This window comes from Salmo trutta, chromosome 27, assembly GCF_901001165.1.
Source record: "Salmo trutta chromosome 27, fSalTru1.1, whole genome shotgun sequence".
NCBI lineage: Eukaryota > Metazoa > Chordata > Actinopteri > Salmoniformes > Salmonidae > Salmo > Salmo trutta.
Genome location: NC_042983.1, coordinates 45,126,828 through 45,152,848, shown reverse-complemented (window position 1 = coordinate 45,152,848; position 26,021 = coordinate 45,126,828). Strand labels below are relative to the sequence as shown.

Below are 26,021 nucleotides of genomic sequence, written 5' to 3'. Positions count from 1 at the left end.
CCTCTACAACTATATACATTATATAATGTCCTCTACGACTATATATATTAATGTCCTCTACAACTATATATATTATATAATGTCCTCTACAACTATATACATTATATAATGTCCTCTACAACTATATACATTAATGTCCTCTACAACTATATACATTATATAATGTCCTCTACAACTATATACATTATATAATGTCCTCTACGACTATATATATTAATGTCCTCTACAACTATATATATTATATAATGTCCTCTACAACTATATACATTATATAATGTCCTCTACAACTATATACATTATATAATGTCCTCTACAACTATATACATTATATAATGTCCTCTACAACTATATACATTATATAATGTCCTCTACAACTATATACATTATATAATGTCCTCTACAACTATATATATTATATCATGTCCTCTACAACTATATATATAATGTCCTCTACAACTATATACATTAATGTCCTCTACAACTATATATATTATATAATGTCCTCTACAACTATATATATTATATAATGTCCTCTACAACTATATATATTATATAATGTCCTCTACAATTATATATATTATATAATGTCCTCTACAACTATATATATATATAATGTCCTCTACAACTATATATATTATATAATGTCCTCTACAATTATATATATTATATAATGTCCTCTACAACTATATACATTATATAATGTCCTCTACAACTATATATATTATATAATGTCCTCTACAACTATATATATTATATAATGTCCTCTACAATTATATATATTATATCATGTCCTCTACAACTATATACATTAATGTCCTCTACAACTATATATATTAATGTCCTCTACAACTATATACATTATATAATGTCCTCTACAACTATATACATTAATGTCCTCTACAACTATATACATTATATAATGTCCTCTAATATAATGTCCTCTACAACTATATACATTAATGTCCTCTACAACTATATATATATATAATGTCCTCTACAACTATATACATTAATGTCCTCTACAACTATATATATTATATAATGTCCTCTACAACTATATACATTAATGTCCTCTACAACTATATATATTATATAATGTCCTCTACAACTATATATATTATATAATGTCCTCTACAACTATATACATTAATGTCCTCTACAACTATATATATTATATAATGTCCTCTACAATTATATACATTATATAATGTCCTCTACAACTATATACATTATATAATGTCCTCTACAACTATATATATATATAATGTCCTCTACAACTATATATATTATATATGTCCCTCTACAACTATATACATTATATAATGTCCTCTACAACTATATATATTATATAATGTCCTCTACAACTATATAATTATATAATGTCCTCTACAAACTATATACATTAATGTCCTCTACAACTATATAGATTATATAATGTCCTCTACACTATATATATTATATAAGTCCTCTACAAACTGATATATTATATAATGTCCTCTACAACTATATATATTATATATGTCCTCTACAACTATATATATTATATAATTGTCCTCTACAACTATATATATAAGTCCTCTACAACTATATACATTAATGTCCTCTACAACTATATATATTATATAATGTCCTCTACAACTATATATATTATATAATGTCCTCTACACGATATATATATATAATGTCCTCTACAACTATATATATTATATAATGTCCTCTACAAGTATATATATGTATATAATGTCCTCTACAACTATATATATTATAATGTCCTCTACAACTATATAACATTATATATGTCCTCTACAACTATATACATTAATGTCTTCTACAACTATATTATTATATATGTTCGCTACAACTAGATATATTATATAATGTCCTCTACAATATATATTATATAATGTCCTCTACAACTATATATATTATATAATGTCCTCTACAACTATATATATTATATAATGTCCTCTACAACTATATATATTATATAATGTCCTCTACAACTATATACATTAATGTCCTCTACAACTATATATATTATATAATGTCCTCTACAACTATATATATTATATAATGTCCTCTACAACTATATATATTATATAATGTCCTCTACAACTATATATATTATATAATGTTCTCTACAATTATATATATTATATAATGTCCTCTACAACTATATACATTATATAATGTCCTCTACAACTATATATATTATATAATGTCCTCTACAACTATATATATTATATAATGTCCTCTACAATTATATATATTATATCATGTCCTCTACAACTATATACATTAATGTCCTCTACAACTATATATATTAATGTCCTCTACAACTATATACATTATATAATGTCCTCTACAACTATATACATTAATGTCCTCTACAACTATATACATTATATAATGTCCTCTACAACTATATATATTATATAATGTCCTCTACAACTATATACATTAATGTCCTCTACAACTATATATATTATATAATGTCCTCTACAACTATATACATTAATGTCCTCTACAACTATATATATTATATAATGTCCTCTACAACTATATACATTAATGTCCTCTACAACTATATATATTATATAATGTCCTCTACAACAATATACATTAATGTCCTCTACAACTATATATATTATATAATGTCCTCTACAACTATATACATTAATGTCCTCTACAACTATATATATATTATATAATGTCCTCTACAACTATATATATTATATAATGTCCTCTACAATTATATACATTATATAATGTCCTCTACAACTATATACATTATATAATGTCCTCTACAACTATATATATTATATAATGTCCTCTACAACTATATATATTATATAATGTCCTCTACAACTATATACATTATATAATGTCCTCTACAACTATATATATTATATAATGTCCTCTACAACTATATATATTATATAATGTCCTCTACAACTATATACATTAATGTCCTCTACAACTATATATATTATATAATGTCCTCTACAACTATATATATTATATAATGTCCTCTACAACTATATATATTATATAATGTCCTCTACAACTATATATATTATATAATGTCCTCTACAACTATATATATTATATAATGTCCTCTACAACTATATATATTATATAATGTCCTCTACAATTATATATATTAATGTCCTCTACAACTATATACATTATATAATGTCCTCTACAACTATATGCATTAATGTCCTCTACAACTATATACATTATATAATGTCCTCTACAACTATATACATTAATGTCCTCTACAACTATATACACTGCTCAAAAAAATAAAGGGAACACTTAAACAAAACAATGTAACTCCAAGTCAATCACACTTCTGTGAAATCAAACTGTCCACTTAGGAAGCAACACTGATTGACAATAAATTTCACATGCTGTTGTGCAAATGGAATAGACAACAGGTGGAAATTATAGGCAATTAGCAAGACACCCCCAATAAAGTGGTTCGGCAGGTGGTGACCACAGACCACTTCTCAGGTCTTATGCTTCCTGGCTGATGTTTTGGTCACTTTTGAATGCTGGCGGTGCTTTCACTCTAGTGGTAGCATGAGACGGAGTCTACAACCCACACAAGTGGCTCAGGTAGTGCAGCTCATCCAGGATGGCACATCAATGCGAGCTGTGGCAAGAAGGTTTGCTGTGTCTGTCAGCGTAGTGTCCAGAGCATGGAGGCGCTACCAGGAGACAGGCCAGTACATCAGGAGACGTGGAGGAGGCCGTAGGAGGGCAACAACCCAGCAGCAGGACCGCTACCTCCGCCTTTGTGCAAGGAGGAGCAGGAGGAGCACTGCCAGAGCCCTGCAAAATGACCTCCAGCAGGCCATAAATGTGCATGTGTCTGCTCAAACAGTCAGAAACAGACTCCATGAGGGTGGTATGAGGGCCCGACGTCCACAGGTGGGGGTTGTGCTTACAGCCCAACACCGTGCAGAACGTTTGGCATTTGCCTGGGAACACCAAGATTGGCAAATTCACCACTGGCGCCCTGTGCTCTTCACAGATGAAGCAGGTTCACACTGAGCACATGTGACAAACGTGACAGAGTCTGGAGACGCCGTAGAGAACGTTCTGCTGCCTGCAACATCCTCCAGCATGACCGGTTTGGCGGTGGGTCAGTCATGGTGTGGGGTGGCATTTCTTTGGGGGGCCGCACAGCCCTCCATGTGCTCGCCAGAGGTAGCCTGACTGCCATTAGGTACCGAGATGAGATCCTCAGACCCCTTGTGAGACCATATGCTGGTGCGGTGGGCCCTGGGTTCCTCCTAATGCAAGACAATGCTAGACCTCATGTGGCTGGAGTGTGTCAACAGTTCCTGCAAGAGGAAGGCATTGATGCTATGGACTGGCCCGCCCGTTCCCCAGACCTGAATCCAATTGAGCACATCTGGGACATCATGTCTCGCTCCATCCACCAACGCCACGTTGCACCACAGACTGTCCAGGAGTTGGCGGATGCTTTAGTCCAGGTCTGGGAGGAGATCCCTCAGGAGACCATCCGCCACCTCATCAGGAACATGCCCAGGCGTTTTAGAGAGGTCATACAGGCACATGGAGGCCACACACACTACTGAGCCTCATTTTGACTTGTTTTAAGGACATTACATCAAAGTTGGATCAGCCTGTAGTGTGGTTTTCCACTTTAATTTTGAGTGTGACTCCAAATCCAGACCTCCATGGGTTGATAAATTGGATTTCCATTGATTATTTTTGTGTGATTTTGTTGTCAGCACATTCAACTATGTAAAGGAAAAAGTATTTAATAAGATTATTTCATTCATTCAGATCTAGGATGTGTTATTTTAGTGTTCCCTTTATTTTTTTGAGCAGTATATATTAATGTCCTCTACAACTATATATATTATATCATGTCCTCTACAACTATATACATTATATCATGTCCTCTTCCTTCATTAAGATGAACAGAGCTGCACAGTAAAAAGCTGAGGGCCGCCAACAAGCTTCAGACCACAATACTGCTGATAAAAACCTTAAATGTAGAACCAGCCCAATGAAAAGCAGTGGCCAGATAGAGAAATCTATTTAAGCATGCTGGCATCTGACACAGGAACTAAAAGACCCCTAGACACCTTCTTGTTCCTGATCCTAGTCCTTTGTCGTGACAACCTCCCGACAACTAGGGTGACGATGGGAGTGGGTCCACGAGTAGGGGGCCTATGTCCCAGCGTGTCCATCCCAGTGAGGGCTCACTGTTCTCAGACACACCATGGTGGCCACTGATTCCTGACATCCAGCCCCCAACCAGCCTGCCAGTAAGGATTAGGCTTGGGCAGTATACAGATTTTTATATCGTCATACCGTCCTTCTCTCCTCCCGGGATTTATGGTAAAACCGGCATGGCACACAAGGGGGTGCTAAAAACACAAGAAAAGCCCACTGGGTCTCTATTACCAGAATGCTAACAGAATTAGCACAAACTAATAGTGAAATCACATAGACGCTGTTAGCTAAATGCTAACAAGCAAAAACGAAAATAAACTATTTGCAAAGACAGGCAAATCAGCTCATAAAATTATACAAGCATAGCTAGTAGCTACCGAATGTCATTTTCGTTGAGTGTGGACATTTACAAGCAAAAGTGAATGAGAGAAATTGTGCAAATGAACAAAGACACCTCACACACAGCAACACATACATTCACACTCATTACATACACTGCTGCTACTCTCTGTTTATTATATGCGTGTAGTCACTTTACCCCTACCTACATGTACAGTGCATTCGTAAAGTATTCAGACTCCTTGACTTGTTCCACATTTTGCTTACGTTACAGCCTTAAAATGGCGTCGATAACATGACAGGTCTGCTTCTAGCTCCTAAGCAACTTTGCAGTATTTTTTGTGTGTGTTATTTCTTGCATTATTAGGCCAGAAACGTCTTGTGTTATTACATACTGCCGGAAATAACTTTTGGATATTAGAGCAGCGGTCACTCACAAGAATTACGACTTTCCCGAATTGGATCCTTTGTTCGCACCCCCCCAGGGCAATTGAACTCATCCCAGAGGCTCCAAGACACCGCCGGTCGAAGAAGAGGTATGAGGAGTGGACTTCTAGTCACCATCCAGCTTCCGAGTATATTACACGGTAATGTTCAGTCTCTGGACAATAAAGTAGACGAGCTCAGGGCGAGGATCTCCTTCCAGAGAGACATCATGGACTGTAACATACTCTGTTTCACGGAATCATGGCTCTCTCCGGATATACGGTCCCTGTCCATACAGCCAGCTGGGTTCTCAGTACATCACGCAGACAGGAATAAAGAACTTTCAGGGAAGAAGAAGGGCGGTGGTGTATGTTTCATGATTAACCACTCATGGTGTGATTATGATAACGTACAGAAACTCAAGTCTGTTGACTGTATTACATCCCAATATAATTATCTTCGGTTATAGTCACAGCCGTGTATATTCCCCCTCTAGCCGATACCAAGACTGCCCTCAAGGAACTACGCTGGACTTTATGCAAACAGGAAACAACATAACCACATAGCCGCAATTTATTGTAGCTGGGGATTTTAACAAAGAAAATTTGAGGAAAACACTACTGAAATTCTATCAACACATTGAATGTAGTACTCGTGCTGGGAAAACACTCGACCACAGCTTTTCTCTCTTCCGGGATGCCTACAAGGCCCTCCCCGGCCCTCCCTTCAGCAAATCAGGTCACGACTCCATTTTGCTCCTCCCTTCCTATAGACAGAATCTCAAACAGGAAGTACCAGTGCTAAGGTCTATTCAACCCTGGTCTGACCAATCGGAATCCATGCTTCAAGATTGTTTTGATCACGTGGACTGGGATATCTTTCGGGTTGCCTCTGAGAATAACATTGACGTATACACTGACGCAGTGACTGGGTTAATCAGGAAGTGTAAAGGGGATGTTCTTCCCATTGTGACTATTAAAACCTACCCAAACCAGAAACCGTAGATAGATGGTAGCTTTTGCGCTAAACTGAAAGCGCGAACCACCGCATTTAACAATTGCAAGGTGACTGGGAATATGGTTGAATACAAACAGTGTAGTTATTCCCTCCGTAAGGCAATCAAACAGGCAAAACGTCAGTACAGAGACAAAGTGGAGTCGCAAATCAACGGCTCAGACATGAGACGTATGTGGTAGGGTCTACAGACAATCACGGATTAGAAAGGGAAAACCAGCCACGTCGCGGATGCCGACGTCTTGCTCCCGGACAAGCTAAACACCTTCTTCACCCGCTTTGAGGGTAACACAGTGCCATCGACGCGGTCCGCTCCCAAGGACTGTGGGCTCTCGTTCTCCATGGCCGACGTTTAAGCATGTTAACCCTCGCTGTCATATGCGTTGTAAGAGACAGACCAAGGCGCAGCGTGTTGAATGCTCATCTTCTTTTATTTGGATTAAAGTGAACACTTAAACAAAAGCTAACAAACGACAAAACAACAGTTCCGTAAGGTACAAAGACTATAACGGAAAACAACCACCCACAAACCCAAAGGAAAAAAGGGCTGCCTAAGTATGGCTTCCAATCAGAGACAACAAAAGACACCTGCCTCTGATTGGAAACCATACTCGGCCACACATAGAAAATAAACATAGAAAATGAAAACTAGAATCAATCCCCTCTAAATAAACCAACCCCAAAACACACAAAAACAACACCACCTGCCACACCCTGACCAATGACAACTGACCCCTTTACTGGTCAGGACGTGACACTCGCAAGGCTGCAGGCCCAGACGGCATCCCTAGCCACGTTCTCAGAGCATGCGCAGACCAACTGACTGAAGTGTTTACGGACATATTCAATCTCTCCCTATCCCAGTCTGCTGTCCCCACATGCTTCAAGATGGCCAACATTGTTCCTGTACCCAAGAAAGCAAAGGTAACTGAACTAAATGACTATCGCCCCGTAGCACTCACTTCTGTCATCGTGAAGTGCTTTGAGAGACTAGTTAAGGATCATATCACCTCCACCTTACCCGACACCCTAGACCCACTGCAATTTGATACTGTTGGAGCTAGGAATACAAGCATTTAGCTAGATATTACTGCACTGTTGGAGCTAGAAACAGAAGCATTTAGTTAGATATTACTGCACTGTCAGAGCTAGAAACACAAGCATTTCGCTACACCCACAATAACATCTGCTAAATATATGTATGGACCAATAACATCTGTTAAATATGGACCAATAACATCTGTTAAATATGTGTATGGACCAATAACATCTGTTAAATATGGACCAATAACATCTGCTAAATATGTGTATGGACCAATAACATCTGTTAAATATGGACCAATAACATCTGTTAAATATGTGTATGGACCAATAACATCTGTTAAATATGGACCAATAACATCTGTTAAATATGTGTATGGACCAATAACATCTGTTAAATATGGACCAATAACATCTGTTAAATATGGACCAATAACATCTGTTAAATATGGACCAATTGTCACGTCCTGCCAGTATAGAGGATATTTTGTTATTGTAGTTTGGTCAGGACGTGGCAGAGGGTAGTTTATTTATGTATTACGGGGTTTTTGGTCACTGGTCTATGTTTGTATTTCTATGTGTATATTCTAGGGTAGTTTTTCTATGTGAAGGTTGGGTGCTGGACTCTCAATTGGAGGCAGGTGTTTCTAGTTGCCTCTGATTGGGAGTCCTATAAATAGGTGTGTGTTTTTGTTTGTCACTTGTGGGTAGTTGTTTGATAGCACTGCTTTTGTTGAGCCTGCTTCTCTGTTCCTGTCGTTAGTTTGCTTATTGTTTTTCCGTGATGTTCGCATTTTTTATAATAAATATGTTGAGCACGCAACCCGCTGCGCCTTGGTCCCATTCTATCTTCCACGACAGCTGTGACACCAATAACATCTGTGAAATATGGACCAATAACATCTGATAAATATGTGACTAATAAAATCTGTTAAATATGGACCAATACCATCTGATAAATATGGACCAATAACATCTGTTAAATATGGACCAATAACATCTGTTAAATATGTGTATGGACCAATAACATCTGTTAAATACGGACCAATAACATCTGTTAAATATGGACCAATAACATCTGTTAAATATGGACCAATAACATCTGTTAAATATGGACCAATAACATCTGTTAAATATGGACCAATAACATCTGTTAAATATGGACCAATGACATATGTTAAATATGGACCAATAACATCTGTTAAATATGGACCAATAACATCTGTTAAATATGGACCAATAACATCTGTTAAATATGGACCAATAACATCTGTTAAATATGGACCAATAACATCTGTTAAATATGGACCAATAACATCTGTTAAATATGGACCAATAACATCTGTTAAATATGGACCAATAACATCTGTTAAATATGGACCAATAACATCTGTTAAATATGGACCAATAACATCTGTTAAATATGGACCAATAACACCTGATAAATAACAAACACAATACCCATAATAACAAACACAATACCCATAATAACAAACACAATACCCATAATAACAAACACAGTACCCATAATAACAAACACAATACCCATAATAACAAACACAGTACCCATAATAACAAACACAATACCCATAATAACAAACACAGTACCCATAATAACAAACACAGTACCCATAATAACAAACACAGTACCCATAATAACAAACACAGTACCCATAATAACAAACACAATACCCATAATAACAAACACAGTACCCATAATAACAAACACAATACCCATAATAACAAACACAATACCCATAATAACAAACACAGTACCCATAATAACAAACACAGTACCCATAATAACAAACACAGTACCCATAATAACAAACACAGTACCCATAATAACAAACACAGTACCCATAATAACAAACACAGTACCCATAATAACAAACACAGTACCCATAATAACAAACACAGTACCCATAATAACAAACACAGTACCCATAATAACAAAGCGAAAACTGGATAAAAAAAAAAAACTGAAATACATTATTTACATAAGTATTCAGACCCTTTCCTATGAGACTCGAAATTGAGCTCAGGTGCATCCTGTTTCCATTGATCATCCTTGAGATGTTTCTACAACCTGATTGGAGTCCACCTGTGGCAAATTCAATTAATTGGACATGATTTGGAAAGGCACACACCTGTCTATATAAGGTCCCACAGTTGACAGTGCATGTCAGAGCAAAAACCAAGCCATGAGGTCGAAGGAATTGTCCGTAGAGCTCCTGAGACAGGATTGTGTCGAGGCACAGATCTGGGGAAGGGTACCTAAACATTTCTGCAGCATTGAAGGTCCCCAAGAATACAGTGGCCTCCATCATTCTATAATGGAAGAAGTTTGGAACCACCAATCTGATTTATCTCCTAACGTATTGTAAGTTAACTGCAGGTATTTACTTAAGAAGCTACAATTATTCAAATGTATTGAAAAACTTCAAAGAAATAGTTTTAACACTATTGAAAAACCAACCCGTGGCTATACCGCCAAAGCCTAGTAAAGACACTAATGGAAGTTGGAGGAGACAGAAAGCCAATGGGTAGATCTGTTCAATTTAAATCTTGTAACTCAGGCTACCCTTCAATCTGTCAGCCTCTCCTCTGCTCCCGTCACGGTAAAGCAGGACAGGGAGGGAGGGAGAGAGAGAGAGATAGAGAATGCATGCAGAATTAGGCCGATACCCGCTAATGATCAAAATACAGAAAAGAGACGTTCAATTCTACAACCACCTAAAAAGGAAGCGATTCCCAAACCTTCCATAACAAAGCCATCACCTACAGAGAGATGAACCTGGAGAAGAGTCCTCTAAGCAAGCTGGTCCTGGGGCTCTGTTCACAAACACAAACAGACCCCACAGAGTCCCAGGACAGCAACACATTTAGACCCCACCAAATCATGAGAAAACAAAAAGATAATTACTTGACACATTGGAAAGAATTAACAAAAAAACAGAGCAAACTAGAATGCTATTTGGCCCTAAACAGAGAGTACACAGTGGCAGAATACCTGACCACTGTAACTGACACAAATTTAAGGAAAGCTTTGACTATGTACAGACTCAGTGAGCATAGCCTTGCTATTGAGAAAGGCTGCCATAGGCAGACCTGGCTCTCAAGAGAAGACAGGCTATGTGCACACTGCCCACAAAATGAGGTGGAAACTGAGCTGCACTTCCTAACCTCCTGCCAAATGTATGACCATATTAGAGACATATATTTCCCTCAGATTACACAGACCCACAAAGAATTCGAAAAACAAATCCAATTTTGATAAACTCCCATATCTACTGGGTGAAATACCACAGTGTGTCGTCACAGCAGCAAGATGTGTGACCTGTTGCCACAAGAAAAGGGCAACCAGTGAAGAACAAACACCATTGTAAATACAACCCATATTCAAGCTTATTTATTTTCCCTTTTGTACTTTAACCGTTTGTACATCGTTACAACACTGTAAATAGACATAATATGACATTTGAAATGTCTTTATTCTTTTGGAACTTCTGTGAGTGTAATGTTTACTGTTCATTTTTATTGTTTATTTAACTTTTGTATATTATCTACTCACCTGCTTTGGCAATGTTAACATATGTTTCCCATGACAATAAAGCCCCTTAAATTTAATTCAATTGAGAGAGAGAGAGAGAGAGAGAGAAAAGAGAGGCAGAGAGAGAGAGAGAGAGAGAAAAGAGAGAAAAGAGAGGTAGAGAGAGAGAGACAGACAGAGAAAAGAGAGACAGAGAGAGAGAGAGAGAGAGAGAGAGTAGAGAGTGAAAGAAAGAGAAAGACAGAAAGAGAGAGCGAAAGAAGGAGAGAGAGAGAGAGTGAGAGAGAGAGAGAAAGAGAGAGAGAGAGAGAGAGAAGACAGAAAGAGAGAGAGAAAGAGAAAGACAGAAAGAGAGAGAGAGAGAGAGAAAGACAGAAAGAGAGAGAGAAAGAAGGAGAGAGAGAGAAAGAGAAAGACAGAAAGAGAGAGCGAAAGAAGGAGAGAGAGAGAGAGAGAGAGAGAGAGAGAAAGAGAGAGAGAGAGAGAGAGAGAAAGACAGAAAGAGAGAGAGAAAGAGAAAGAGAGAAATAGAGAGAGAAAGAGAAAGACAGAAAGAGAGAGCGAAAGAAGGAGAGAGAGAGAGTGAACCCATCCCTCCCTCCATGCAGTTGTTCCCCCCCAGGAGGAAGTGGAGGCTGTGGAAAGAGGGAGGATGGGATGAGGGAGAGGAGGAGACATGAGAGGGGCCTCATTAACTGTTCCAGCTGAGCTGGGGGCTTTGGCATATCAACAAGCCAGCCCTCTGTGTGCTAACCTTTTATGGGGCCTGACAGCCAGGCTCCAAATGGCTGCTATTCCCATGATGCCTCTGTTTTTATAGGCCAGCCTGTCTCACTGTCTCCCTGCCTTTCTGTCTGTCTCACTGTCTTTCTGTCTGTCTGTCTCACTCTCTCCCTACCTGTCACCCTACCTAGCTCCCTGACTGTCTCTCTGCCTGTCTCTCTCCCGGTCTCCCTACTTAGCTCCCTGACTGTCTCTCTCCCTGTCTCCCTACCGACCTCCCTGGCTGTCTCTCTGCCTGTCTCTCTGGCTGTGTCCCTACCTAGCTTCCTGACTGTCTCTCTGCCTGTCTCCCTGCCTTGCTCTCTGCCTGTCTCCCTGCCTTCCTGCGAGTAGCTACGTAGCTCCATGATGCGCTGTGGTGTGTTAGCTAGCAACTTAGCATTACAGTTAGATAGCTAGCCTTTACGGAGATAGTTTTGACGTTTTTGATTAATCTTATACAGGGAGTATCTATGACTCTATCTATCCAGATTTGGCCAATTCTATGTCTCTGTGTCCATCTATCCAGATCTGGGCAGGGTCTTCTTCCACCTTTGGTCATAGAACCAGTTTGTTTGCCTCTCTGGATGTTTCACATTTTAAAAAAATAAACAAAATTAAAAATAATATTTTCTGCAGTGGCAGTCTTCAAAGCACATGGTTATATCAAATATCTGCCACTCGGGAGGCCCCAGTCCCAAATACTATTGCATGTCAGCAGTCAAGTTTTCAAGATATTGGACTTTCTAGAAGCAAAGCGTCACTGGCCACATCATCCCGATGACGCAAAACTATTTTCCCTTTAAGGATGTCTTGTCTTGTGTTGTGTTGTCTTGTGTTGTGCTGTGTTATGTAGTGTTGTGCTGTGTTATGTAGTGTTGCGTTATGCTATGTTATGTAGTGTTGCGTTATGCTATGTTATGTAGTCTTGTGTTGTGTTATGTAGTGTTGCGTTATGCTATGTTATGTAGTGTTGTGTTGTGTTATGTAGTGTTGTGTTATGTAGTGTTGCGTTATGCTATGTTAATGTAGTGTTGTGTTGTGTTATGTAGTGTTGTGTTGTGTTATGTAGTGTTGTGTTGTGTTATGTAGTGTTGTGTTATGCTATGTTATGTAGTGTTGTGCTGTGTTATGTAGTGTTGCGTTATGCTATGTAGTGTTGTGTTGTGTTATGTAGTGTTGCGTTATGCTATGTAGTGTTGTGTTGTGTTATGTAGTGTTGCGTTATGCTATGTTATGTAGTGTTGTGTTGTGTTATGTAGTGTTGTGTTGTGTTATGTAGTGTTGCGTTATGCTATGTTATGTAGTGTTGTGTTGTGTTATGTAGTGTTATGCTATGTTATGTAGTGTTGTGTTGTGTTATGTAGTGTTGCGTTATGCTATGTTATGTAGTGTTGTGTTGTGCTGTGTTATGTAGTGTTGTGTTGTGTTATGTAGTGTTGCGTTATGCTATGTTATGTAGTGTTGTGTTGTGTTATGTAGTGTTATGCTATGTTATGTAGTGTTGTGTTGTGTTATGTAGTGTTGCGTTATGCTATGTTATGTAGTGTTGTGTTGTGTTATGTAGTGTTGTGTTGTGTTATGTAGTGTTGTGTTGTGTTATGTAGTGTTGCGTTATGCTATGTTATGTAGTGTTGTGTTGTGTTGTGTTATGTAGTGTTGTGTTGTGTTATGTAGTGTTGCGTTATGCTATGTTATGTAGTGTTGTGTTGTGTTATGTAGTGTTGTGTTGTGTTATGTTATGTAGTGTTGTGTTGTGTTATGTAGTGTTGTGTTGTGTTATGTAGTGTTGCGTTATGCTATGTTATGTAGTGTTGTGTTGTGTTATGTAGTGTTGATTTGTGCTGTGTTATGTAGTGTTGTGTTGTGTTGTGTTATGTAGTGTTGATTTGTGCTGTGTTATGTAGTGTTGTGTTGTGTTATGTAGTGTTTTGTAGTTATGTAGTGTACATCAGACTGGTTACTGTAGAAGGTTTTCTTTTAAAAAGATTTTGTGGTTAAATGCATTCTACATACAGTTTGTGTTTGTGCCTGTTTAATTTTAATTATTTATTTAACTCTTATTTAACTAGGCAAGTCAGTTAAGAACAAATTTAAATGTATAATAACGGTCTCCCGGGGAACAGTGGGTTAACTGCCTGTTGACTGCCTAAGGCAATTATCTTTACACAATATTTACACTGTAAATTTACAGTTGGGAGTCTAGACTATAGACAAATGGATAAGTAACAAAGTTACTTTAGTTATAGTTAGATAATAACCAGTGAAGAATATGTCTTATAATTCAATCATCCGGGTTAATAAGCCAATAGAAGCAGATTCATTTTGAAAATAGGTTACTCTGATGACGTAGATGTCAATGAGATTACCATAACTTCATTTGTCGAATAGATGAATGTATGGATTGAGGTAAACCGGCCCATGAATCAACTGTCATATGGGAACAGGTCTAAATGGCAGGGTATCACTGATCTGGCCGCACAATTAGTTGTGTTCCTGGCATCGCAAACAATATCTAACTATGTCTAAACAAGGAGGAGGGAAAAGGTCAAACATCAAACATGTATAAGTCCTATACGGTCACATACCGTATGAGAGCTGTACTTTGAGTGGAAATGTGTTTCCCCCTAAACACAATTCTACGGTCTCAGAACCTCGGAATGAACGGTGACAAATCATAGGAAGAGGGCAGCAGTACCAGTATAGATGTGAGAGGGGCAGCAGTACCAGTATAGATGTGAGAGGGGCAGCAGTACCAGTATAGATGTGAGAGGGGCAGCAGTACCAGTATAGATGTGAGAGGGGCAGCAGTACCAGTATAGATGTGAGAGGGGCAGCAGTACCAGTATAGATGTGAGAGGGGCAGCAGTACCAGTATAGATGTGAGAGGGGCAGCAGTACCAGTATAGATGTGAGAGGGGCAGCAGTACCAGTATAGATGTGAGAGGGGCAGCAGTACCAGTATAGATGTGAGAGGGGCAGCAGTACCAGTATAGATGTGAGAGGGGCAGCAGTACCAGTATAGATGTGAGAGGGGCAGCAGTACCAGTATAGATGTGAGAGGGGCAGCAGTACCAGTATAGATGTGAGAGGGGCAGCAGTACCAGTATAGATGTGAGAGGGGCAGCAGTACCAGTATAGATGTGAGAGGGGCAGCAGTACCAGTATAGATGTGAGAGGGGCAGCAGTACCAGTATAGATGTGAGAGGGGCAGCAGTACCAGTATAGATGTGAGAGGGGCAGCAGTACCAGTATAGATGTGAGAGGGGCAGCAGTACCAGTATAGATGTGAGAGGGGCAGCAGTACCAGTATAGATGTGAGAGGGGCAGCAGTACCAGTATAGATGTGAGAGGGGCAGCAGTACCAGTATAGATGTGAGAGGGGCAGCAGTACCAGTATAGATGTGAGAGGGGCAGCAGTACCAGTATAGATGTGAGGGGCAGCAGTACCAGTATAGATGTGAGAGGGGCAGCAGTACCAGTATAGATGTGAGAGGGGCAGCAGTACCAGTATAGATGTGAGAGGGGCAGCAGTACCAGTATAGATGTGAGAGGGGCAGCAGTACCAGTATAGATGTGAGAGGGGCAGCAGTACCAGTATAGATGTGAGAGGGGCAGCAGTACCAGTATAGATGTGAGAGGGGCAGCAGTACCAGTATAGATGTGAGAGGGGCAGCAGTACCAGTATAGATGTGAGAGGGGCAGCAGTACCAGTATAGATGTGAGAGGGGCAGCAGTACCAGTATAGATGTGAGAGGGCAGCAGTACCAGTATAGATGTGAGAGGGGCAGCAGTACCAGTATAGATGTGAGAGGGGCAGCAGTACCAGTATAGATGTGAGAGGGGCAGCAGTACCAGTATAGATGTGAGAGGGGCAGCAGTACAGTATAGATGTGCGAGGGGCAGCAGTACCAGTATAGATGTGCGAGGGGCAGCAGTACCAGTATAGATGTGAGAGGGGCAGCAGTACCAGTATAGATGTGAGAGGGGCAGCAGTACCAGTATAGATGTGAGAGGGGCAGCAGTACCAGTATAGATGTGAGAGGGGCAGCAGTACCAGTATAGATGTGAGAGGGGCAGCAGTACCAGTATAGATGTGAGAGGGGCAGCAGTACCAGTATAGATGTGAGAGGGGCAGCAGTACCAGTATAGATGTGAGAGGGGCAGCAGTACCAGTATAGATGTGAGAGGGGCAGCAGTACCAGTATAGATGTGCGAGGGGCAGCAGTACCAGTATAGATGTGAGAGGGGCAGCAGTACCAGTATAGATGTGAGAGGGGCAGCAGTACCAGTATAGATGTGAGAGGGGCAGCAGTACCAGTATAGATGTGAGAGGGGCAGCAGTACCAGTATAGATGTGAGAGGGGCAGCAGTGCCAGTATAGATGTGCGACTGCTTTTCAAATTCCACTGGTTCCACATTCCCTCCCTCTGCAAACATCTCAGATGCCTGGCCAGATCAACAACAACATCCCATTACCAAATATACATTGTCTTAAGACAATACCATATGTTAGTTTAGAACCCCACCCAGTTCTTCAACATGTACAGGCTAAACTCTTGTCTTTGTTGTCACAAGTCAAGCTGAGAAAGTAAAGTAGGCTCCATTACAGCAACCGTGACTGATGTTTTCTATCTGCTTCAGTCGACACAATGACATTAGTGACGGCTGGGGTCTTTGAATTATTAAAGAGGAAAAGCAGTGTGTCACCCCCCTATGTAACTCACGCCTAGCAGTGTGGCTAGCAGTATGGCCTGACGCTAGCCTTAGCCTCGCCTAGCAGTGTGGCTAGCAGATTGGCTAGCAATATCACATGACGCTAGCCTAGCAGTATGGCCTGACGCTAGCCTTAGCCTCGCCTAGCAGTGTGGCTAGCAGTATCACCTGACGCTAGCCTTGACCTCACCTAGCAGTGTGGCTAGCAGTATGGCCTGACGCTAGCCTTAGCCTCACCTAGCAGTGTGGCCAGCAGTATGGCCTGACGCTAGCCTTAGCCTCGCCTAGCAGTGTGGCTAGTAGTGTGGCGAGCAGTGACATTTACATTACATTTACATTTTACATATTTAGCAGACGCTCTTATCCAGAGGGACTTACAGTAGTGAATACATACATTTCATACATTTCATTTTCATTTCATGCATTTTTTTTTTTTTTTGTACTGGCCCCCCGTGGGAATCAAACCCACAACCCTGGCGTTGCACACACCATGCTCTACCAACTGAGCCACAGGGAAGGCGACACCATGAACATCACATCCCTATGGGATTTTACAGGCTGACGGATTAGTACTATTAACAAACTGCCAGCTGTCCTGAGGCCATATCAGCCTACACAGTTTACCACTCACTTATTTTCACCTCATACAAATCATATGAGGGTTAGTGTGATCCTTTAGTGATCTCTGACCAACTGAGGAATCCAGGGTCTTGTGTCCCAAATGGCACCCTATTCGCTATACTGTGCACTACTTTAGACCACGGTCTTATGGGCCCTGATCGAAAGGAGTGCACTCTACAGTATAGGGAATAGGGAGCCATTTTGGGACACAGCCTCGGGAGCAGTAATCAGAGCAGTAAGTAGCGTCCTAACACAGGGTTAGGGGACGTGGGTCAGTCCCAAACAGAAACAGAGTGTCAAGCCAAGCTCCTGTGTCACGGTTGTCTTCGTCCTCTGACGATATAACGAAATCGTCGTCTGAAAATGTGGACCAATACGCAGCAGGTTCGTGAATGCTCATCTTGATTTTTATTCACTACAAAAATGAACATACAAAAATAACAAAATACGAACAACTAACAGTCTGTCAAAGCATAGTGCTTACACAGAACAATCACCCACAAAACACAAACACAAACACACCCTCATTTATGAGACTCTCAATCAAAGGCAGATAGAAAACACCTGCCTTCAACTGAGAGTCCCAACACCAATTCACCAGACATAGAAACAGACATACTAGACTCCACATAGAAATACCTAAACAAACCAACACCCGGAATTACTAAAACAAACACCCTTAAACCAAACACACCACCCTGAACCACATAAAACAAATACCCTCTGTCACGCCCTGACCAAACTACAAACAATTAACCTTATATACTGGCCAGGACGTGACAGTACCCCCCCCTTAAAGGTGCTACCCCAGAAGCACCTTAAAAACAAAAACAAACAAAAAAAATACCCCCAAACAATACCTAAAAGAACAATTCCCCCTTACTAAAGGGAGGGAAGGGAGGGTGGCTGCCGTCAACGACGGCACTGTGCTACACCCCCCCTCCCCAACCCACCTATATTGGAGGCGGCTCAGGTTCTGGCCGTTCCAGGCAGTCTGGGCAGTCTGGCAGTTCGGGGCAGTCTGTCGGCTCGGGGCGGTCTGGGCAGTCTGTCGGCTCGGGGCGGTCTGGGCAGTCTGTCGGCTCGGGGCGGTCTGGGCAGTCTGTCGGCTCGGGGCGGTCTGGGCAGTCTGTCGGCTCGGGGCGGTCTGGGCAGTCTGTCGGCTCGGGGCGGTCTGGGCAGTCTGTCGGCTCGGGGCGGTCTGGGCAGTCTGTCGGCTCCGGCAGGTCAGGGCAGTCTGTCAGCTCCGGCAGGTCAGGGCAGTCTGTCAGCTCCGGCAGGTCAGGGCAGTCTGTCAGCTCCGGCAGGTCAGGGCAGTCTGTCAGCTCCGGCAGGTCAGGGCAGTCTGGCCACTCCGGCAGTTCAGGGCAGACTGGCCACTCCGGCAGTTCAGGGCAGACTGGCCACTCCGGCAGTTCAGGGCAGACTGGCCACTCCGGCAGTTCAGGGCAGACTGGCCACTCCGGCAGTTCAGGGCAGACTGGCCACTCCGGCAGTTCAGGGCAGACTGGCCACTCCGGCAGTTCAGGGCAGACTGGCCACTCCGGCAGTTCAGGGCAGTCTGGCCACTCCGGCAGTTCAGGGCAGTCTGGCCACTCCGGCAGTTCAGGGCAGTCTGGCCACTCCGGCAGTTCAGGGCAGTCTGGCCACTCCGGCAGTTCAGGGCAGTCTGGCCACTCCGGCAGTTCAGCGCAGTCTGGCCACTCCGGCAGTTCAGCGCAGTCTGGCCACTCCGGCAGTTCAGCGCAGTCTGACCACTCCGGCGACTGTTGACTGACGGGCAGCTCCGACGACTGTTGACTGACGGGCAGCTCCGACGACTGTTGACTGACGGGCAGCTCCGACGACTGTTGACTGACGGGCAGCTCCGACGACTGTTGACTGACGGGCAGCTCCGACGACTGTTGACTGACGGGCAGCTCCGACGACTGTTGACTGACGGGCAGCTCCGACGACTGTTGACTGACGGGCAGCTCCGACGACTGTTGACTGGCGAGGCTGGGTTTACGCACTTGCCGTTTAGTGCGGGGAGCGGGAACAGGACGAGTCGGACTGGGTGGACGCACTTCCGGGTCCGCACGAGAGACAGGAGCTGGAAACCCAGGGCTATGGAGGCGCACAGCCGGTCTAGATCTTACCTCCTGCACAACCCGCCTTGGCTCGATGGAACTAGTAGCCCTGCACGAGCGGAGTGCTCGTACAGGGCAGACTGGGCTGTGCAGGGGCTTGATGGTAGCCGTGCGTAGAGCGGGAGTTGGGTAGCCTGGTCCTCGGAGGCGTACCGGCGACCAGATGCGCTGCGCAGGCATCCTCCTACCAGGCTGGATGCCCGCTCTAGCACGGCACCTGCGAGGGGCTGGAATAACTCGCACCGGACTGTGCGTGCGTATGGGTGAGATATTGCGCTTCTCAGCAAAACATGGCGCTCCCCACCTCATACGCTCCTCCATATAACCACGGGTAGCTGGCTTCCGGCTCTTCCTTCGCCTAGCCAAACTACCCGTGTGCCCCCCCCCAAAATTTTCTTGGGGGTGCCTCTCGTGCATCTCCTTCAGCGCGTCCACTCTGGCCTCGTACCAACGCCTCTCTGCCTTGGCTGCTTCTATTTCCCACTGCGGGCGGCGATACTCCCCAGCCTGATGCCAAGGTCCGGCCCCGTCCAGAACTTCTTCCCAAGTCCACTTCTCCCGCCAGTCCAACTCGAACGCCTTCTGCTCCTTCCTCTGCTGCTTGGTCCTTTGGTGGTGGGTGATTCTGTCACGGTTGTCTTCGTCCTCTGACGATATAACGAAATCGTCGTCTGAAAATGTGGACCAATACGCAGCAGGTTCGTGAATGCTCATCTTGATTTTTATTCACTACAAAAATGAACATACAAAAATAACAAAATACGAACAACTAACAGTCTGTCAAAGCATAGTGCTTACACAGAACAATCACCCACAAAACACAAACACAAACACACCCTCATTTATGAGACTCTCAATCAAAGGCAGATAGAAAACACCTGCCTTCAACTGAGAGTCCCAACACCAATTCACCAGACATAGAAACAGACATACTAGACTCCACATAGAAATACCTAAACAAACCAACACCCGGAATTACTAAAACAAACACCCTTAAACCAAACACACCACCCTGAACCACATAAAACAAATACCCTCTGTCACGCCCTGACCAAACTACAAACAATTAACCTTATATACTGGCCAGGACGTGACATCCTGTTAAGATTTCACATTACCCATTCAACAGCTGATAAAAATAGGATCCCCTTAAACACACAGACTTGGGGTGGGCAGCAAGGACAATGTGTGTATATCATTTAACAATGATTGACAAAAATCATCATTCATTTACTACAGGAATGGGCGTGATGTGTTAATTCATGTTTCTGCTCAGTCAAAGGAATTGAAATCAATCCTAGCCGACATCACGGGGATCACATGGAAAGATCTAGGTATGACGGTGCTGTGAATAGGTCTGGCCACTGAACCGTGCAGCCGGTCCGAGGGCCATGCGGAGCTTCATTTCCTTAGTTTTCTGTTATAAATATTTATTAGTTAGAGAGAGAGAGAGAGAGTGAGAGTCCAACCCCCTTTCCTGGGCCACTTGGGTCTGCTTGATGCTAAAAACAAGACCACTGTTGACCATTGTTTTAAGATAAGACCACTGTTGACCATTGTTTTAAGACAAGACCACTGTTGACCATTGTTTTAAGACAAGACCACTGTTGACCATTGGTTTAAGACAAGACCACTGTTGACCATTGTTGTATGACAAGACCATTGTTGACCATTGTTTTAAGACAAGACCACTGTTGACCATTGTTTTAAGATAAGACCACTGTTGACCATTGTTTTAAGATAAGACCACTGTTGACCATTGGTTTAAGACAAGACCACTGTTGACCATTGTTGTATGACAAGACCATTGTTGACCATTGTTTTAAGACAAGACCACTGTTGACCATTGTTTTAAGATAAGACCACTGTTGACCATTGTTTTAAGATAAGACCACTGTTGACCATTGTTTTAAGACAAGACCACTGTTGACCATTGTTTTAAGAAAAGACCACTGTTGACCATTTAAGACAAGACCACTGTTGACCATTGTTTTAAGATAAGACCACTGTTGACCATTGGTTTAAGACAAGGCCACTGCTGACCATTGTTTTAATACAAGACCACTGTTGACCATTGTTGTACGACAAGACCACTGTTGACCATTGTTTTAAGAAAGGACCACTGTTGACCATTTAAGACAAGACCACTGTTGACCATTGTTTTAAGACAAGACCACTGTTGACCATTTAAGACAAGACCACTGTTGACCATTGTTTTAAGACAAGACCACTGTTGACCATTGTTTTAAGTGCGGACTTCCTCTTTCCCTCCAGAATGATATCGGCTTCCATTGGCCTCTGCTTTTTTTCTTCCATAGGGGCTAATATAGATTTTTCATCCCTCATGTGAGGCAGTCTGAATAATGCTCTCTCCTCTCCTCCCAGCGAGTGTGGCTCCTACTACGGCCAACCGAACATTTGTCAGGAAGGAGCGCTGACAGGCTATGAATTAAATTGATAAGGGGGGAAAAAAAATTGTCATTAGTCTTTATTTAGGGAGAATGGACTCATGTCCTGGGCTGATTGAGATCACTATAGAGTTTTAGTGGGGCAGGTATTGTATGTGGAGCAAATTAATCAGAATGCATTATCATTTCTTAAAAAAAAAAAAAGTTTCATCTTTATCTCACACAGTTGAGGCCTGAATCAAAATAGCCACCTTAACAGTATGTCCCCACGGAAAGGGGATCAAGCCCCCCCAAAAAATGACACCATTGCGATTATAACCTTCCTTTGTTTTTTGCAATGTTATTCCTCCGTGCTATCTGACCAGGGAAAACAAAGAAAGGAAGACCAACTGTTTCCTTCTAACACCAGAGGATCTATATAGAGTGTTTTAGGAACTATATCAGGTTTGTATTGATTCAAACTACACTTTCAATCTGAATTTACTGATTTCTTTCCTGATCCTGGCGGTAGAGCAGCTGAGACCCAGGCTTTTGGGGGAGGATTCCTCTTTACTACAGTTAATATGGATATGACTTTAATGGCATTAATCAACTAGTGTGTCCTCTTCCTATTGCCTTTTTTTCCTCATCCAGTGCACAATCTAACACCCTTAACACACTACGTTCACTCTGAGGTGTTCGGTAACCTGCCGAAAGAACAAACTATTTCCCGACTGGCTCAGGGATTCCACTGGGAATTCTTCATAAACAGAAAAAAATGGACTCATTGATGCGTAATGTCTTAATTCTCTTCATCTTCTAGAGACGGGTTGAGATGGACATGAGGATGGACTGTCTGCTATCTAATGAAATCAAACTAAATGACACAGGAAATAACTCAGAAAGCACCGGTACCAACTAAAAGAAAGGCCCCCGGGCCATTCCATGAAGAACGTCTGTCTGAGGAAAGGAGACTGACCTCAACTATCAAAGACATTTCTAAAGCAATCAAAACAAGTTGTTTTCCTCTCTTTCAAATGCTGTTGTTTATAAGACATTGCAAAGGCCATTGACCTCCAGAGTGGAAGCATTGCATTTGGTGTTGTATTAAAGGGACATTTCAAAATGACCTCCAGAATGGAAGCATTGCATTAGGTGTTGTATTAAAGGGACATTTCAAAATGACCTCCAGAGTGGAAGCATTGCATTAGGTGTTGTATTAAAGGGACATTTCAAAATGACCTCCAGAATGGAAACATTGCATTAGGTGTTGTATCTCCAGCACCACCCCAACATCAACAACTGTGAAAATTGCGCTTTTCTATGTTTTGTAGTAAAACATTACAGTTTTATAACCTATTATATAGCTAACCTATATAACCTATTATATAGCTAACCTATATAACCTATTATATAGCTAACCTATATAACCTATTATATAGCTAACCTATAGAACCTATCATATAGCTAACCTATAGGACCTATTATATAGCTAACCTATATAACCTATCAAATAGCTAACCTATAGAACCTAACCTATATAACCTATTATATAGCTAACCTATAGAACCTAACCTATATAACCTATTATATAGCTAACCTATAGAACCTATTATATACCTAACCTATAGAACCTAACCTATAGAACCTATTATATAGCTAACCTATATAACCTATTGTATAGCTAACCTATAGAACATATCATATAGCTAACCTATAAAACCTAACATATAGAACATAGCACATACCTAACCTATAGAACCTATTATATAGCTAACCTATAAAACCTAACATATAGAACATAGCACATACCTAACCTATAGAACCTATTATATAGCTAACCTATAGAACCTAACCTATAGAACCTATTACCGTAAATTCTGGACTATAAGTCGCATCTTTTTTCCCACGCTTTGAACCTCGCGGCTTAAACAATGATGAGGCTAATATATGGATTTTTCCCGCTTTTTTTCCAAAAAAACACATTCTGTGACGTGCTCAGTTTTTTGGCGGCATGAAGCTTTCATTAGACCAATGAAATTGCCGAACGGGTTAAGGTCAAACAACTTTTTTGTTTACTGTTTAGATTAAATCGAGCGCTCTCAAACTTCCCATCATTCTGATTATGGTAGTCATTTTGTCACCCTCATCATGGCAAAGACACGGAGAAATGCATATGATGCAGCTTTCAAGTTGAAGGCGATTGATCTGGCTGTTGGAAAAGGAAATAGAGCTGCTGCACGGGAGCTTGGTCTTAATGAGTCGATGATAAGACATTGGAAACAGCAGCGTGAGGAATTGACAACTTTTAGTCATTTTAGCAGACACTCTTATCCAGAGCGACTTACAGTAGTGAATGCATACATTTAATTTCATACTTTTTATTTTTTATTTTTTTTCTCCGTACTGGCCCCCCGTGGGAATCGAACCCACAACCCTGGCATTGCAAACACCATGCTCTACCAACTGAGCCACAGGGAAGACCAAACCACAACTAAAGCTTTCTGCTAATTTTTAATTTTTTGTTACAAGCCGTGTTTCGTTAAAGCCTATTTATTTTTGTTACAAGCCGTGTTTTGTTAAAGCCTGTGTAAAGTTAATTTGTTTCAATGTACCTATAGAACCTATCATATAGCTAACCCATAGAACCTAACCTATAGAACCTATTATATAGCTAACCTATATAACCTATTGTATAGCTAACCTATAGAACCTAACCTATATAACCTAACCTATAGAACCTATCAAATCAAAGTGTATTTGTCACGTGTGCAGTGAAATGCTTACTTACAGGCTCTAACCAATAGTGCAAAAAAGGTATTAGGTGAACAATAGGTAGGTAAAGAAATAAAACAACAGTAAAAAGACAGGCTATATACAGTAGAGAGGCTATATACAGTAGAGAGGCTATATACAGTAGAGAGACTATATACAGTAGAGGCTATATACAGTAGAGGCTATATACAGTAGAGGCTATATACAGTAGAGAGGCTATATACAGTAGAGAGGCTGTATACAGTAGAGAGGCTGTATACAGTAGAGGCTGTATACAGTAGAGAGGCTATATACAGTAGAGAGGCTATATACAGTAGAGAGGCTATATACAGTAGAGAGGCTGTATACAGTAGAGAGGCTGTATACAGTAGAGAGGCTATATACAGTAGCGAGGCTATATACAGTAGAGAGGCTATATACAGTAGAGAGGCTATATACAGTAGTGAGGCTATATACAGTAGGGAGGCTATATACAGTAGAGAGGCTATATACAGTAGAGAGGCTATAAACAGTAGAGAAGCTATAACAGTAGAGAGGCTATATACAGTAGAGAGGCTATATACAGTAGAGAGGCTATATACAGTAGAGAGGCTATATACAGTAGAGAAGCTATAACAGTAGAGGCTATAACAGTAGAGGCTATATACAGGAGAGAGGCTATAACACTAGAGAGGCTATATACAGTAGAGAGGCTATATACAGTAGAGAGGCTATATAGTAGAGAGGCTATATACAGTAGCGAGGCTATATACAGTAGAGAGGCTATATAGTAGAGGCTATATACAGTAGCGAGGCTATATACAGTAGAGAGGCTATATAGTAGAGGCTATATACAGTAGAGAGGCTATATACAGTAGAGAGGCTATATACAGTAGAGAGGCTATAATAGTAGAGAGGCTATATACAGTAGAGAGGCTATATAGTAGAGGCTATATACAGTAGCGAGGCTATATACAGTAGAGAGGCTATATAGTAGAGTCTATATACAGTAGAGAGGCTATATACAGTAGAGAGGCTATATACAGTAGAGAGTCTATA

The 26,021-nt window shown here is 41.3% G+C and overlaps 1 protein-coding gene across 3 annotated transcripts in view; it reads right to left on the bottom strand.

The window, feature by feature from the left end:
* Positions 1–26,021, bottom strand: part of LOC115165060 (AT-rich interactive domain-containing protein 3A) — a 172,736-nt gene that overhangs the window by 98,817 nt on the left and 47,898 nt on the right. The window lies entirely within an intron of this gene.